At 37.8% G+C, this 11585-nt stretch overlaps 1 pseudogene; it reads right to left on the bottom strand.

Annotated features, from left to right (window-relative positions):
- Positions 1-9521: 9521 nt before the first annotated feature.
- On the bottom strand, positions 9522-10345 carry LOC121160768 (annotated as a pseudogene).
- Positions 10346-11585: the final 1240 nt, after the last annotated feature.

The following is an 11585-nucleotide window of genomic DNA, read 5'->3' as shown; positions in this document are numbered from 1 at the left end:
GACATAATGTCATTTATTAGCATCTTAACTACTTTTTAAGCTTGTTTTCAACAACAGGAATGAGCCTCAATTTATCCTGTATGGGAATTTATTAGGACTAATGGTTATCAGTAATGTTTTCCCTTGGTCAGTTATAAGTTTTCCCTTGTGTAGCTGCCCCTATGTTGCTTCAGGAGTCAATAGCCAGCTATTTTATGGGTTAGTTTTAAGGCACATCTCACAATATTTGTTACTTTGTGGGGTTAATTATTTTATTTTTTTTTTCTGAAAAGTTTTGTTCATCAATAGATGGTTATTCTTTGACCTAACTGAAAACTGGAAATACCCTGTTGTTTCCTTGGATAAACCTAAATTTTGAAGTCTAATGCTTTTGACCTTGTATGACTATCACTTTTCTGAGATTGAAAGTTGCTCCTATAAGCTTAGACTTGTACATAAATCCAAGTAATAAGTTCAGCTTTTGAATGCAGGTTCCACTCAATTACTTGAGTGTTGACTCATTTTGTTTCAATATATATTTCCTATTAGAAAGATCTTCCATCCATGTCATAGATTATCTCAGGATTATACAGGGTCTTATAAAAAAAATCAGGTCTTAATAGCCAATCTAGCATGAGGACTTCAGAGCAGCAGTGACTAAGGTCTGAATGAGTCTCATTCAGCATTCAAATAGAAAGATTTAATCCTCGGTGTGATTCAGTGGAGAGCTTGGATTCTTCTGAATGTGGTGTCTTCCTATGGCATGAGGGAACTTAACTACCAGAGTTCTACAAAGGATACTTTATTTTTCTTTAGAAACAAGGAATCTTCCTGATTGCACAGTCCTTAGTAAAGCATGCTATCCCATAGAAATGTTTCTTATTTAAATAGCTGACTATAAAAACAAACAGCAACAACAAAAAACAGCTGAGAATCTCACCTATTAAGTAGGAACACCCAGGGCAGTAACATATTGAATATAATGAACCTAAGTAGGAATCCTTAAGATTTAGGTTTCAAAGAGTGATTTGTTTTTAATCCCACAAATACTGTGGTTGCTTCCAGTCCCCATTGAAAACAATGGTTCCAATGATGTTGGGTCTGAAGGTGGTTTAGAGGCTGATTTTTTCCAGCATACTACAATATAAACCTACAGAATCCTGTCACTACAAAGGCCCCTTAGTTTGCTTTTTTTTTGGTTTGGATTTTACATCATGTTTTTGAAGCCATGTTGGATAAATACATCAGAATTCTTGTTATGTGTTAGAGATCATAAATTTTATAATCATGGATTTGGAATACTGCATATGCTTAATAGAGATTTGCATGAAGAGCTAAAAATTACTGGTGAATAGAACTACTCAATGTGGACTTGAATAACCTCAATAGGTGAGTTGTAGAGTAAGACAAAGAGAGTAACGAGTAACAAAATCTAGATGAAACCAGAGGGAGCCTAAAAGAGCAGAGTATGGAAAATCCATGGCCTGGTGATAAGGTAATGCTGGGTTTTTTAAAATTTTTTTGGTCCAAGATCATCTGGGGGTTTAGATGTTTCAATTATTTATCAGGAACAGGAGACTCTGCTGTTTAAAACATGATCAGCTAGGATGCTCATTACACTCATGCGGGCTATTCTAATAGAATTATGGAGCTATCATGTGATTATGACAAGAAAATAACTAACAGATTTGTGGAGAATGTGAAGATAATAATAGTTGATTAAATAAGTATTAGACACACAAAATGGAAAAAAAAAATCTACCATGCCTATGCGTTGATAGAAGTAATGTAATAAAACTCTCTATACTACTGAAAGCAACTTACACATTCAATGTGATCCCAGTCAAAATACCTATGATAATCTTCTCAGCACTACAGATGCTAGAATTCATAGGGAAACACAAGAGAATTGAAGAGTTAAAGCAATCTTAAAGATCAAAATCAAAGCTGGAGATAACATAATATCAAACTTCAAGATTCACTGTAGGACAGTTTATAATCAAAATGTGGTACTAGAATAAGAATAAACATGTAGTCAACAGAAAGCTAGAGAAAACCCAGATATTAACCCACACATCTACAGTCAGCTAATTTTGGCTAGTGAAATAAAATAAACATGGGGATAAAGGACAGTCCTGGGAAAATTGGTTCAATGAGGATCTCCAATGACTCTTATATTTTGCCTTTTAGTCTTGTCTTTTAATTCTTGAAACTTTTTTTTTTTCATTTGCCCCAGTTCCTCTTCCTCTTTTTTGATTGTTTCCCCATTTTGGTTAAATATCTTCTGATTCTGAGATTCTTCTGCCAAAAAAGCTAGGCAAAACCATGTGAATCAAATATTAATGGATTTAAGTGGAGAAACAGATTCCAATACAACAATAGTGGGAAACTTAATATGCCATTCACATCAATGGACAGATTGAGGGGACAGTAACTCGGCAAGGAAACAACAGAGCTTCAGCCCAACACTAGAGCAAATGGACATAACTGTTATCTACAGAAGCTTTTCTCCTACAGACCAAGCATAAACCTTTTTTATGTGTGTCAGCACATGAAGCTTTCTCCAGGCTTGACCTTGTTATAAGCTACAAAACAAACCTCATCAAATTTTAAAGTACCAATGCACTTTCTCACACCTTCATGGAATGAAACTAGAGACCAATAGCTCAAAATACTCCAGAAGAAATATAAAGTCCTGGAGACTTATAATATGCTACTAAATGAGCAATAGGTTAGAGAGAAAATGAAAGGGCAGAAAAATTACCTGAAACAAAGGCATCAATGCAACATATTAACACTTATGGGACATGACCAAGGCAGTGTTAAGAGGAAAGTTCATCTCAATTAATCCTTATATTAAGAAAACTAAAAAACACCAAGTAAATGAGCTAACCATACATTTGAAAAAGCTAGGAAAACAACAGCAAAACAATCCCAAGATCAACAGGAAAAAACAAATAAGCAAAATAAGGGAGGAAATAAACTAAATAGAGATCAAAAGAACAATACATAACATTAATGAACCAAATACACTTTTTTTAAAATTTTATTATTTTTTATTTTTTTATTGGAAAGGCGGATATACAGAAAGGAGAGACAGAGAGGAAGATCTTTCATCCGATGATTCACTCCTCAAGTGAGCACAACAACCGATGCTATGCCGATCCAAAGCCAGGAGCCTCTTCCGGGTCTCCCACGTGGGAGCAGGGTCCCAAAGCTTTGGACCGTCCTCCACTGCTTTCCCGGGCCACAGGCAGGGAGCTGGAAGGGAAGTGGGGCTGCCGGGATTAGAACCGGCGCCCATATGGGATCCCGGGCGTGCAAGGCGAGGACCTTAACCACTGCGCTATTGTACCGGGCCCCAAATACATGGTTTTTTGAAAAATAGAAAATAGACACCCCACCAGACCAACTAATAAAAACAAAATAAAACACACAAACAGAACAGAGGGAGCAGATAGTAGGATGAGATTCAAAAAAGGCAATCTAACAATAAATTGCTTAAACATATAGAATCACTATAAACTACTATATGCCAACCAATCAGAAGAGCAGAAGAAATGGATAGAGTTTTGGACATATATGATCTGCCAAATCTGAATCATCAGACAATTAATAATCGAAATAGGCCTATAACAAGGACTGAGATTGAACCAGTAATTAAATCCCCCCAACCAAGAAAAATCCTGGACAAGATTGTAACAGTGCAGAAATTTACCAAATATTTCAAGAAGAAAACAACCCAATACTGCACAAGCTACTGCATACAACAGAGAGGGAGGAAATCCTTCAAGACATTTTCGCAAAGCCGGACAGAGAGGTAACAGGAAAGAGGAACTACGGACCCATATAACTGATAAACACAGATCCAAAGATCCTCATCAAAATACTTGCAAACAGCATCCAACATTATATAAAGAAAATCAATCACCCAGAGCAGGTGGGATTTATCCCTGGCATGCAGGGCTTCTTTAACATTGGCAATCAATAAGTGTGCTTTACCACATCAGCAAATTAAGAAACAAAACCATATGATCATCTGAGTAGACACAGAGAAGACATTTGATAAAATCCAACACCACTTCATTTTAAAAACCCTAAGCAAGATAGGCATAAAAGAGCATTCTATAACACACTCAACACAATATTCAAAAACCACAATGCCAGTATCACACTAAATTGGGAAAGACTGGAAGCTTTGCCACTAAGATCTGGAACTAGACAAGGATGTCCACTACCACCACAGCTATTCAATATAACATTGGAAGTGCTTGCTAGATTAGGCAAAAAAACTTTGCAAAGAAATGCAAATTGGATCTGAGGAATTAAAAATATCACTATTTGCAGATGACATGTTTCTCTACATAGAAGCAAAAGATTCAATCAGGACACTTTTGGAACTCATATGAGAATATGGCAGAGTATCAGTTTGCAAAATTAATGAACATAAATTAATGGCAGTAATATACGCAAATAGCTCTGAGTACAGTTCCTGTAAAATATTGGAGAGGAATCTCAAATACCTGAGGATCAAACTAACCAAAGATTTGGAAGCCCTCTATGATGTGAATTACAAAGCATTAATAAAAAATATCAGAAGATATTAAAAGATGGAGAAACATGCCATGTTCCAGGATCAGCTGGATTAATATCATCAACATGTCCATGTTTCCAAAAGTAAGATACAGATTTAACATGATCCCAATAAAAATAGCAACATTTTTTCAGACATAGAAATCATGATACAAAAACTCATCTGAAAACAAGAGACCACAAGTAGCTAAAGCTGTCCTGAAAAATAAAAATCAAAAAGGAGGAATCACAATTCCAGACCTTGAGACATAGTACAGGGCAGTGGTCCTCAAAGCCATTTGGCATTAGATAAGAAACAGAGACGAAGCTCAGTGGAATAGAATAGAAGCACCAGAATGGTGACCACACATATACAGGCAACCAATCTTTGACAACAGAACTGAAAATAATCCAGGAAAAGTCTAGGTCTCTTCAAAAATGCTGCAGCCTGCAAAAGCAAGAAGCATGACACACACCACCACTCACCTTATACAAAAATCATTTCTAAATGGATCAAGGACCTAAATCTGCTCAAGAAACCATCAAAGTATTAGAGAAAAAACACAGGAATCAGTCTCTAAGATGTAGGAATTGGGAAGACTTCTTAGAAAAGTCACCTAAAGCACAGGCAGAAAAAGCAAAGTGAAAAAAAAAAAAGGAACTACATCAAACTAAAAAGTTTCTGTGCAGCAAAAGAGACCATCAACAAAGTGAGACAGCAACCGACATAGAAAATCTTTGCACACTACACAACCAGCAGGGAACTGATATCCAGGATTTATAAAGAGCTTCCTAAACTCAACGGCAGCAAAAACAATCCTGTGAAGATATGGTCAAAGGAAACAGACAGATATCTTTCAAAAGAATAAATTCAAATGGCTAACAGACATAGAAAAGGATGCTCAGTCTCCCTAGCTGTCAGGAACATACCAATAAAAACCACATTGAGGCACCTCCTAAATCCAGTGAGGTTGGCCTACATTCAGAACTCTACTAAAAACACTTGCTGGTGTGGATGCGGTGAGAAATATATCCTACTTCATGGTATAGGAATGTACGCTGGTATGACTACTATGGAAATCAGCATGGAGAGTTTTAAGATAACTGTAAATTGACCTGCTGTATGACATAGCTATCCCATATCTCGGAATATATCCAAAGGCAATGAAATCTGCATATGAAAATTGGACCTGTAGTCTTATATTTACAGCAGCACAAGCTACAATAACAAAGACATGATAACAACTCAGATGCCCATCAAAAGAGGAGTCGAGAAAGAAACTGTGGTATATCTACTCCATGAAATATTACTCGGTCATTAAGAAGAATGAAATTCTACCATTTGCAACTAAATGGTCCTAAGTTGAGACCATTATATTTAGTGAAATAAGTCAATCCCAAAAGGACAAATGTCGTATCTTCTCTAATGCACCCTTCATTTAAAAAACAAGATTGATATTTTTTCAACACCTTTATTCTACATCTCACAGGTTTTGATATTTTTTGTTTTATTTTCATTCACTCTAAAATTATTTTTCTTACTAATATCCCCACTGACTCATAGGTCACACAATATCATCGCTTTCTTCAAGGCTTTTTATTTTCTTTTTCATTTCTTCAGCAACACATCAGTCATTCAGTAGCATGTTTTTCAACTTCATGTTGTGACTTTCTTACATTTTCTGTTGATTCTTTTTATGGCTTTTCATTTAAGGGGATGTTTAGTACTGATATGAAGATGCACACATCTCTGTTCTACATCAAACATGGACTCCCAATATACTTGTTGAATATATCTTCACAAAAGTGCTGGACTTTCTGCCATTGCCTGTACCTGTAATGTCAGGATTCAGTTAAAGGGCAGACTAATGGACTTATCACTGAGAATGAAGAAGTATTTTTTATAATGATGTAAGGGAAATCATTTGGGGAGGGAGCAGTGGTAGCAATTTGGGGTGGGGAAAGATGAAATTCCAGAGCAAATGGAACTATATCATAAAATAATATAATAAATAAATTTAATATTGGAAAGAAATGTAAGATCTCACATAATGTTTATACCCTCTCCAAGTAAATAAAAAGAAAATCTTATTAAATTTGTAGATCATTACAATCATATCTAGACAATATTTGAGATATATTCATATTATTTTCTTTGCTTTTATCTAAAGTGACCAATAAATACTACCAGTTAATAATAATATTAAGAGGCATGCTGGTTTTCCTGTGATAATTACACTAATCACATTATTTTGTAGGACTTGTGCTTTTTTCAGCACCACATATACTAATTAACAGGAGTTGCCTAAATCTGATAAAGCTAACACCCACTTATCATATGCTTCAAAAGCAATTTTACCCTTTACCTAAATTAGCAACACAAAATACAAATACAAAATAAACACAAAATGACTTGAGTCTGCCTCAATCAGAAATATATTTATAAATTACTTATAAAGTTCACACTTATTATTTAAAACAGGAACAATTTTTCTGACTCTATTCTTTTCAAGGAAAATTACTGACAGATGCAGAGGATACCGCATGTCATAGTCCACAAAACAATTTAATTCAACATTATTAGATCTATATATTTCCTTTTTTTCTGTTTACTTTTTTAAAGCACAATGCTCTTAGAAGAATTTAGGACAACATGACTTTATAATATTCAGAAATGACTACACAGAGCATGTGCCATGATTATGTGATTTTCTGTATCAATTTAAAGTAATTTTCAGGACCCAGCCGCGTGGCCTAGCAGCTAAAGTCCTTGCCTTGAAGCCCGGAACGCGCCCGGGATGCCATATGGGCGCTGGTTCTAATCCCGACGCTTCACTTCCCATTCAGCGCCCTGCTTGGGAAAGCAGCCGAAGACAGCCCAAAGCCTTGGGTTCCTGCACCTGCATAGGAGACCTGGAGGAAGTTCCTGGATCCTGGCTCCAGATCGGCACAGCACCGGCCGTTGGCACTCACTTGGGTAGTGAATCATCAGATGGAAGATCTTCCTCTCTATCTCTCCTCCTCTCTATATATCTGCCTTTGTAATAAAAATAAATAAGTCTTAAATAATAGTTTTCAATATTTTGACATTAAAAATACTAATAATTACTTCAGACATGATACTGCATTTATTTTCAAAGGAAAATTAACATTTAATAACACACTTGATTTGTATCTCTAAAGAGGCTACTGCACTGGCAAATGATTCAGTAAATATTGGAGAGCTGTGAACAGCAGATCTTAGAAATACCCCAACCTGAGGAAATTATGGCTTTCACTGCTCCCTGCCTCTGCCAGAAGTCCAGAAAAAACCTGCAGCACAATCACCCACCTGCTGTGCTTCTAATTCTAAGCAGCAAAAAGAGGCATCCCCCGTGGAAAGGAGGAACATTTTCAATATGAAGTTGGGATCCCGTATGTGGGTCTGAAAGACCTCAGAATCCCAGTTACTTAGCTTAACTGATTCCCTCTTTAGCCCAGGTGACTCCCTGTCACTCTAATCTGAAGTTACACAAGTGCCAAGTCACCATGACAGGACATTCCTCAAGGGAATGTCCCCTTTAGAGAGAAAACTCTATGCAAATGAGGGAGTGAGAGATGACCAATAGTATGCCTCAGAGATAAGACTCTATGTAACTGAGGAAGCAGTGGTTGTAATTATGGTTGACTGAAACATAAATAACCAATCATAAATGTGATTGTGTGGAATCCCCCTTAACTGTGTAAGAATCCTGTGATTTTCTACCTTGGGGCTCTCGACTGAGAACCACTGTGTTAGTGATGGTTGGAAGCTTGAATACACTGCCCTTGTGTATCTGCATTGAAGTCGGCCTCCTGCTGTTTCATTAGGGAAAGGCCCAGGACTGAGAGACCAGAGCTGCTGCCCACTGGAGCCTGCTTCCCAGGCTGCTGCTGAGCTACCAGACCTGCCTCCAAGCTATGACTAGAGATGTGACACAGTCATGGTGGCTGACACTGTCCCAGCAGAATCGGGATGCATATAAGCTCGGCTGTGTGGCTAGCTGTCTCCACCACTGAGCTGTATCATGGAGGCAGCTTCAGTAGGCATCCCTGAGCTACTCTGGCGGCTGGCAGTAGGTGGTGGCTGCTGCTCCATGTCAAGATAGCTCCGGCACAACAGGACATATGCCTATTTAAATCTCAGAGATGTGTGAAATTCCCCTAGTAGCTGTTTGATAAGCAAACAAACACAAACAAACAACAACAACAACAAAAACTGGACACATCTGATTTGCTCAAAAACATAATATAGAAATTTCAGGAACAATTGTAAAAATCATCAGGAGAAATGCTCAGTGAAAACTGGTCTCTCAAACTCAACCATCTCAGGGCTCAAACACCTGTCATTCATCCAGGCTGTATTGCTTCTTTCTATTCATCTGGGATGCAATTAATGAATGACACCAAACCACTTTTTAAGCCCTCCTTGGTCCAAAGCATAGGACTATGATTTAAGCAGTCCTCTGCATGGCTTGTGACAGCAGGCTCACAAGATCCCAAGTTCTGACCCTTCTTTCCCAGATACCATATCAAACACAGAGAGCCTCCTGTCAGGTTACTTTTAAGATCTTGAAATACGGAAGCACATTTTAAATACTTTTAATTCATTTATTTATGAAAATGTTCTCTACCAAGATTTCACATTAGCTTACAATTGAATCCAGTCTGTAATTTTTCTGGGTCCCACCTCAGTTTTTACATCCAGGCATCAGTGTGAACAGCATCCGCATGGTGAGAGCCCTGCAGTCAGCCTGTGTTCTCCAGGGGAACCAACTAGATGTTAATATTTCTCTGCTGTAAGCTTAAACTTATTGGAAAAGCAATGAAACTTCTCTAAAGTGCACTTTTAAAGAAGAGGTACTTATTACTTATGAATAAAAAAGGCGAGTCCTCTAAGGATAATAAAAGGGCATATTTTACAGTTAAGCATACGATTTGGAGTGAAGAATTCAGACGTTGCTTTGCTGTTTCAGGTGGTTAGTACTCTTGTTATTTTGTGGGCTCCCTTCAGCAGGTATCACAAAGCTTTCATCCATAGCAAACAGAGTGTCCATAATCCTCTGCACAACAGGGCTGTTTTCCCCTTCGTTTTCCTGACAAATAAATCCAATGTTTCTTAGCTTTGCAAAACAGAAATCTCTCTCTTTCTCCAAGTCTTTGACAATAAGTTTCAATGTGTTGACCTGCTCCATCAGTTCATCTGCTCCATCATCCCCACTGCCCATCCCAGGATTCGGGTGCACCTTCTCCTGGCCAACCTTAGGAGCTGCAGTGGTTCTTTGTGTTGAAATGGGCTTCTGTGGAGCTGCACTGCTAGAACTGAAACATTTCTTCAGTTTATTCAGAGCTGGAGCCACAAGTGAGGGAGCAGCAGCTTCTGGATCTTGACTGGAAGCTACAGGGTCATAATCCTTTCCACCAGAGTCTGCATCAAGAACAAACAAAAAACAAACTTGAATCAGGGAACAAATTCAAAATTGTCCTGAGATGTCTCTAATTTGAAATTTTACTGATTTGTCCAAAGGAATTATTTGCCAACACCCCTTTTCTTAAAAGCTGCTTGTAGTATTTTGAAGTTCTGGATGTATTTTTCTTCTAGTTTACCTTGGATTTTCACTTTCTTCAAGGCAATGGAGCAAGGAAACAACACGTCTATGAGCTGACAATACACTGCCCTGGTGCATAACTGCTCGAGCTTCGTCAGATTCAGCTAGAGACTCATTGATGCAGGCCAGGTGTCAGGACAACTTAGGTTATCTCTAGCGATTGACATCGAGTTTACCTTCACTGCTGCACTCCATTGAAAGCATCCACTGTTTGCCCCCTGCTCTGATTCTTCCTCTGGTTCAGACAATCTGACCCTGCCCGGTCACCTGCAGGATAACCTCATACACTTCCCCCAGCCACACCCGCCTATGTAAAAGCTAGTACAGTCCTTTATTTACAGATACAAATTAAACATTCTGCTTTTTAAATTTATTATGCTATTGTAGCTATAGATAAAAGTAGAAAATTCATTTTTGGAGCTGGTGCTGTGAATCAACAAGCATACCACACAGGTTTTGGTTCCTGTCCTGGCTACTCCACGTGCAATTCAGCTCCCTGTTTGTGGCCTGCAGCAGCTCTCTGTTTGTGTCCTGCAGAAACAGTGGAAGATGGCCCAAGTGTTTCAGTCCTTGCATCCATGTCAGAGACCCAGAAAAGACTCCTGGTTCCTGTTTTCAGATCAGCTCAGTTCCTACCATAATGACCATTTGGAGACTGAGCCAGCAGATTAAAGATCTCTATCTCTCTGTCTCTCCTTCTCTCTATAAATCTGCCTTTCAAGCAAAAATAAATGAACCATTTTCTAAAAAAGGAAAATCTAACATATTATCAAGGTTTATTTGAATGATTCACTGACAGTCCTTTTATTCAGAGTAGAGATGTGCACTGTAACACATATTACTTCTCAATCTCCAATATACAGTTCATCTATGAGAATATATGTATATATGTAACCATGTCATTTTTTGGAATTTTACATGAAGGATGTTTTATATCAGAGAGAATATATGATATTTGTGCTATTGGGACTGACTTACTGAGCATAATGCTCTCAGTCTTACACTTAAATGTAGGCGCTAGGAGACCTTGCTATTATTTCTGTTTCAAACTCATTTTTGTCAGTTCACAAAACTGAAAAAAATCTGGTATTCACTTTGTGATATCTGGAGAAGGAACGCACTGCATTGCACAGCTTCAGGACTGTGGCAATTAGTATTATATTCCTAAGAGACTCTGGAACAAACTGTGATATTGAGGGAATAACCTGACTGTATTTCAATTACCCATGCCAACGATTATAAATGTGAAACTCTTAGTATATCTTGTATTAATAATGTAATGCTTGGACAATGAGCACTTAACACGTGGGATGTTGGTGCTAAAGACCTGGGTTGTTGGTGCTAGAAGTCCTAGGATTATTCAGAAGAAGATCCTATCCATATCATAGAGTCTGGAGGCTACAGCTG

Source organism: Ochotona curzoniae, unplaced genomic scaffold (genome assembly GCF_017591425.1).
Source record: "Ochotona curzoniae isolate NIBS_2020 unplaced genomic scaffold, NIBS_Ocur_1.0 contig_456, whole genome shotgun sequence".
Lineage (NCBI taxonomy): Eukaryota > Metazoa > Chordata > Mammalia > Lagomorpha > Ochotonidae > Ochotona > Ochotona curzoniae.
The sequence above is the reverse complement of the archived record's forward strand: the minus strand, read 5'-3'. Positions and strand labels throughout refer to the sequence as shown.